Source organism: Silene latifolia, chromosome 6 (genome assembly GCF_048544455.1).
Source record: "Silene latifolia isolate original U9 population chromosome 6, ASM4854445v1, whole genome shotgun sequence".
NCBI classification, from domain to species: Eukaryota; Viridiplantae; Streptophyta; class Magnoliopsida; order Caryophyllales; family Caryophyllaceae; genus Silene; species Silene latifolia.
The window spans coordinates 116,977,263-116,984,152 of record NC_133531.1 but is presented as its reverse complement, the minus strand read 5'-3'; the positions used below and the strand labels follow the sequence as shown (position 1 = coordinate 116,984,152).

The 6,890-nt window shown below is 40.0% G+C and overlaps 1 non-coding gene across 1 annotated transcript; it reads left to right on the top strand.

Moving 5' to 3' along the window:
- Window positions 1-4,749: 4,749 nt before the first annotated feature.
- On the top strand, window positions 4,750-4,856 carry LOC141588940 (small nucleolar RNA R71). The gene has a single exon (XR_012519905.1). It is a non-coding gene; the product is annotated as a small nucleolar RNA R71 (small nucleolar RNA).
- Window positions 4,857-6,890: the final 2,034 nt, after the last annotated feature.

Here is a 6,890-nt window from a genome sequence, read left to right as displayed (position 1 = left end):
GCTTCACCACTTTCACTTGAACTTCCTTCTTCTTCCTCACCACCCTCTTCTTCTTCACCTTCTTCATTCTCTTCATTTCCTTCACCTTCTTTTCCACCACTCTCAACAGCAACCTCCTCTTCACCCAAGCTAGCATCCCTAAAAGCATTAGGAAAGAAGACTTCCATATCCGCCCAACTAGGTAAAGGACAAGATGGGTCAAGAAGTCCTTGACTAGCTAGATGTAGGAGAGGCGGATATTGTGCTCTATATGCATCGACTCGATCCTCATGGGCTTGCTTGTGCATTTGTTGCATCAAAAGAGTCAAGTAATCATTCCCCGCCGTAACATTTTCGGGTCGGAACTCATGGTAGGTGAATGGGTAGGGTGGAGTGATAATAGAGGAGGAGGGCTCGACAATGTCTTCCCTTTGGTGTTGTATAATGTACTCGGCTTCCTCGGAGAGTGGGAGAAGGTAGTGTGGCCTATGGACATTGAGTCGGCAAATTTTGTTCGGTAAAGTGAAGGACTTGGCATCTTTTGTTAACCACTCGAATTTGTTATCAAGAGTGTCGTTCTTGAGCCATTTGAATTTTTGAACCATAGTGGCTAGATCAATGATATGGCCTCCTTTAACCAGTTTATAAGTGTCATCTTTGTTGAAATTCCGGTTGAAGTGTTTTGCCAAATAAGTTACCAATCCCCAATTAAAAATGAAGACCGCACCTTCCTTGCCATGATCGATATTGAGCCACCTCTCAATTAAAAGTTGAAGAATATTGTACTTTGTGGTGAACTCTCTACCAACATTCAAGGTCGACTCGAGATAGATAAAATCAAGCTCGGTGAAGTGGTTTGTTCCCTTTCTAGCAATCAAAGTGTGCCCAACAACCTTGTGCCACACCCTTATGCCCGGATGATGGACATAAAGGGCTCGACAATCATGGTAAGACGTAAACTTTCTTCCGGTAATAGCCTTCCATAAGGGAGCGGGATCATATTTTGTTACGGGTTTCTTCACACAGGTCGAGTCATTGCTAAGGCCAAAAACTTTACCAAACTCGCCAAAAGACATTTTTCTATCAACATTCTCAAGGCGGAATTCAATGTTTGTTCTAGTCTCCACCTTCGTAACTTTCAATGAGATTAAAAACTCCAAGGTGAGGAATGAGTAGGTCAACTCTTGCATATTAAACAAAGTAAGCAATCCCATGGACTTGAAGAAATTCTTGGTTTGTTCAAATACACCCAATTTGGTCAAGGTCTCTTGGCATAGAAACTTAGTGGGTAAGATATATTTATTAGCAAGGGATACAAATTTCTTCCTATGAGCTTCGGATGTGAAAATTATCTCCGGATAATCATGTAGTTGCTCAACAACCGGAGTAGAAGTAGTAGTTTCCACCATAGGAGAAGTAATCTCTTGAATCTCCATCCTTGCACTTTGAACCACCAAAGCCTTTGAAGCTTGTAGAGCTTGTTGCCTTTTTGAGAGATTCTTATTTGGAAGTGTCTTGTTTCCACCTTTTGTCCTAGCCATCTTCTCCTTGTATGTAGTAACACCCAAAGATTTGCTTGAATTCCTCAAGTTTCAATAAGACCCAAATCGATTTAGGAAATTCGAATTTTGCCCTTATACCCTAGAAAATCGATTCAAACTTTGAGGATTTTGATGTTTTAATTGCTTGTTGTTGACAAAGGAGTGATTTGTTTGAGTTTTGAGGGAGTTTGGAATTGATTTGGGTGAATTTGGTTGAGAAAATTGATTTTGATGGATGGAGGGATTGAGGGTTTTGGAGATGTGTTTATGTTTTGAATGAGTAAAATGAATTGGGAAAGGGGGGTTTTAATCCTGCTATTTTTGAATTCAGCAGGGGAGACGAACGTATTTGGGTCGGGATGCTCGGATTCTCTGTCTGCTTATTTAAGAAAAGAAAGCCCGTGCCGAGACGAGCGTCTTCAGCAGGAGACGAGCGTCTTTCTGAAGGGAGACTAGCAAATTCTTCTGAGGACGCTCGAATTCTTTGTCAGGGAGAAATCCTAAATTTTACTAGCAGTAGGACGAGCGTCTTCTGAAAGAGACGAGCGTCTTGACAAAGATGAGTGGATTCTATATGGAGACGCTCGGATCTTCAGTCAGACAAAAAATTTCCCTTCCAGCTCTCTCAGGACGAGCGTCTTTCTCACAGGTTGCTCGGATTTTCTTCCAGGACTATCGGATTGCTGTCGGGCCACTCGGATTGTCCCTGTACCTCACGAAATCAGTTCCACCCGTGGGTATTTCATAACCCCAGTCATTTACTCTTCATTCCTTTGGTCTTCATTGTGGGGGCACTACGAAGGCTTGGATAGCCTAGGCAATTGCTATCCCCACATTATGTCAAAACACTACACACCAATAAACATTTAAGTCCCTCCCTCATTTCTCTCAAAGTGATTATCTTGATCAAAGCATAAAAATACAAATCCAAAATTGACAAAAATGCAATACAATAAGTAAAATGCAAGTTAGGGGTTAGAATATTTACAAGTGGTGGTTTAGGGAGGACTCCACCAAACTCTCATCCATGTATGAGATGTTAAGGGGGCATAGCCAAGGTGTTGTTGATGTTGCTCAACACCTTGAAGAATTAATCGAAGGCTTGTTCATTGTCATTATAAAAATCTTCAATAAACGTTTGCACATTGTGTTCTTCATTGTGGTGACTTGAGTGGAAATGGTCACAAAAGCCTTGGTCTTGGGTCATAGCATTACCAATATAAGGGTTGACTAACCCTTCAAACTCATCATCCTATAGACTGCATACTTCATCTACTTGTTCCCCAATAATATCATGAGTTGACAAGACCAACTCTTCTTTCTTCTTGTTATGACCAATGAGGCCTTCTTCATTACTTGTCATGGGTGAGCTTTTCAAGCTCTCATTGTTGAAACTTTCTTGCTCTTTGGATGAAGCATCTTTCACTTTCTTCTTCCATATGGGTGATGTTTCTTTACCCATAGCTTGTTCCTTGCATTGAGATGCCAACTTCTTCCTATCACTTTCTCGGCTATAGTGATCAATCATGAAGCATGGCTCATGTAGTCGGGGATCTCTCATTGTCTTGTCAAGATAAAAAGTGATTGTTTCATCTCCCACTTCAAGGGTGAGCTCTCCATGTTTCACATCAATCACCGCTCCCGTGGTGTGTAAGAAAGGTCTTCCTAGAATGATAGGAATGTTGGAGTCTTCCTCCATGTCAACAATAACAAAGTCCACCGGAATGAAGAACTTGCCAATTCTTACCGGCACATCCTCCCATACCCCTAAAGGTGTCTTCGTTGATCGATCCGTCATTTGAAGTGTGATATTAGTGCACTTGAGCTCTCCCATTCCTAGCCTCTTGCACACCGAGTATGGCATGACACTCACACTTACCCCAAGGTCACATAAAGCTTTGTTGATTGTGGTGTCGCCAATGGTGCATGGAATAGAGAAACTTCCCGGATCCTTTAGTTTTGGAGGTGAACTTCCTTGTAGGATGGCATTACTCACCTTAGTGAAAGCAATAGTCTCAAGTTTCCGGATGGATTTCTTCTTTGTAAGAATATCTTTCATGTATTTCGCATAGGCCGGAACGTGATTGATTAATTCCGTAAATGGAATTGAGACTTCCAAGTTTTCACAATCTCCATAAACTTTCCAAGTTGTTCATCAAACTTAGGCTTAGCTTGACGACTTGGAAATGGAAGTCGAATCACAATAGGCTCTTTCTCTTTAGCCTTCTCTTCATTCTTCTTTGAAACTTCTTGAATGGTGGGTTCTTCTTCTTTAGAGTTTTCCACAACTCTTTCCTTATCACTAGCATTCACAACATCTTCATCAACAGGCCTCTTTGGCCCTTCATACCTTGTACCACTCCTCAAATGGATGGCACTCACCGACTCATGTCTTGGAGGATTACCTTGAGGTGGTAATTGCCCCTTTTGTCTTTGAGAGCTAGAAAAAGCTAATTGAGACATTTGGGTTTCCAACATCTTCGTGTGAGCTAGTATGTTGTTGATGGTGACGTCCTTTGCTTGACTATCCTTTTGCATTTGAGTGAAAAACTTTTGTTGGTTCTTTTGCATTTGGAGGACCGCTTTTTGAACATCAAAACCTTGGTCATTTGTTTGATTGTATGGAAGTTGATTTTGATAACTTTGGTTTTGATTGTAAAAGGGTCTTTGAGCTTGGTTTCTCATTGAAGGTGGGGTGTATGTTTGAGGGTTTTGAACATTTTGACTTTTGTATGAAAGATTGGGGTGGAATTTGGTGTTTTCATTGTAATAGTTGGAATAAGGGGTGCCACTCTTGTATGCTTGGAAAGCATTCACTTGTTCACTTGTTCCCCTACATTCACTTTGGTCATGTCCTAAAGTTCCACAACTCTCACATACTCTACTTGGAATTGATGATGATGCTACCATAGCATTAACATGTTGCTTGGGTGATTTGGAGGCCTCTTCGAGTTTAGCCATGGCCTTCTCAAACTTCAAATTAATGGTGTCAATATGAGCACTAAGTTGAGCACCCAATTGAGTAATAGAGTCCACCTCATGCTTTCCTCCTCTAGTAGCCTTCCGAGGTCTACTATATTGCGAGTTATGGACCGCCATTTCCTCAATCTTGTTCCATGTTTGATTGTTATCAACTTCGGTAAACATACCATTTGATCTCATATTGAGAATGTTTCGGGAGTCTTCATATAGACCATTCCAAAATTGTTGTACAAGGAATCACTCGCTAAGTCCATGGTATGGACAAGATCGACAAGTGTCCTTGAATCTCTCCCATGCTTTATATAAATATTCCTCGTCCCTTTGTTTGAACCCGGTGATTTGGGCTCTCAACATGTTAGTCTTTTCCGGAGGATAGAATTTATTGTATAAAGCAAGTGCCAATTTCTTCCAAGAGTCAATACCAAGAGTAGCCTTATCTAGGCTCTTCAATCATTGTTTCGCGGAACCAATCAAAGAAAAAGGAAATAAGACCCATCGAATTTGGTCTTGAGTAACTCCGGTTTGAGAAATCGCATCACAATAGTCACAAAAAGTCTCCATATGAGAATGAGGGTCTTCACTAGGCATCCCCCGAAATTGACTTCTCTCAAGTAGTTGTATGAATGCGGATTCGGCATTGAAATTCCCGGTTAAATGTTGTGGTGTAGGAGTACCATTTGGTAGATTCTCCTCGGTTGGTACGGAATGTGATGAGAATTTAGGTATTGTGGGTTGATTTTGTGGTTGGTTTTGTGTTAGGTTATCCTCTCCTTCTCTTACAAAAGGGTTGGCAAACTCAATATTATTTGGTCGAATGTCCACAATCTCACCAATACCTCTCAAAATATTTCTAGCAAGTCTTCTATTATTGGTCAAAGTCCTTTTAATTTCAAGATCAATGGGTAACAAGTTACCTTGTGATCTCCTAGACATGCAAAATATCAAACAACTCGAAAACAATTAGAACAAACCTTGAGGAGTTTAACTTCCCCAAGGTAAAGAAAGACACAACTAAAAACAATTCAAAGAAAATCAAATCAAGTTACCACCGTCCCCAGCAACGGCGCTATTTTTGGTGTTGTTGTAAAACTCGTCGTCAAAAGTTACTCAACCAAAACAATATTTATAGCTTCACAAACTACTCTTAGTAAAGAGGCAAGTAAAGGTCGGATCCCAAGGGACGGGTATTGATGTAATATTTTCAATTGTAGATGGTTGTGTCTTAGGGTGTCACAATTTGGGGTTGAGATAGGAGATCAATTAAAACTAATCAACAAACCAAGGTAGATAAAATGAAGGTGTAAACAATTGATTAAAAGTAACAGGGTATCATGGGTTCATAGAGGAATACATGGGAGTTGATCATACAAACATGTTCTCAAATTATAAGCAAGCCATTATTGTTGTGATGGAATCGAGTTAGTGTATATCTTACAATCCCTAGGAAGGTTTGGGTCTCGGAGCCGAATCGATTAGATTGTACAACACCTACAAGTCGACTTAATCCTCCCTATTCAACATTATGCATGGTCTAATGAGGCTCGAGTTGGTTTATGTCTTACAAGCCTCATTGAAGAGATAAGTGATGGGTAAAAAATGCAAGGATTCATAGGCTCGCATTTCATCAAACATAACATGTGCATAAGTTGGAGTCACAAGAAGCAAGTAAATAAATTATGTGAACATATTAGATTAAGCATGAATCATTCCCCATGTTGGTTTCCCCTAATTACCCATTAACCCTAGCTAAGGAAACTACTCACTCATGATCAAGTTTAACATGCTAACAAGGTTGTCAATCACATTAACAAGGCAAAACATGATGAATGAATGAAAATAATTAACAATAGTTAAAGCAAGGATTAAGAAAATTATACCTATGGAGATTCCAAAATAATATTGCAAAGAATAATAGAAGTACTTGATGATTGATGGAAGGTTTTCAATCTCCCAATAAACCCAAATGGTCTTCTAATTACCAAAAATAAATGATGAACAATAGAGAAATTAAGGAAAGATTAAGGAGTGAGATTTTTATTAAGACTAGAATAAGAGTTGATTACAAGATTAAGATGAGATTACTAATTGATTACAACTTGATTAAGAGAGTGTTAAGATTGCTTGCTAATTTAGGTAGTACAAAGGGGTATTTATACTAAAGATTAGGTACAAAGATTAGGGTTACCAAGGGCTTAAATGACTATTAAGACCCTTAATAAAAGTTGAGGAAGTGCTCCTCTCCAAGGAGATGCGCATCTCCGTTTTGCTAGTCCCACATAGATATGCTCGTCCCAAGCGTCTAGGAAGCTGGCATGGTGGAGTCTGTAAGGAGATCCGAGCGGATCATGGGGGAGACGCTCGGATTGCTTGGCTTCAAGACGAGCGTCT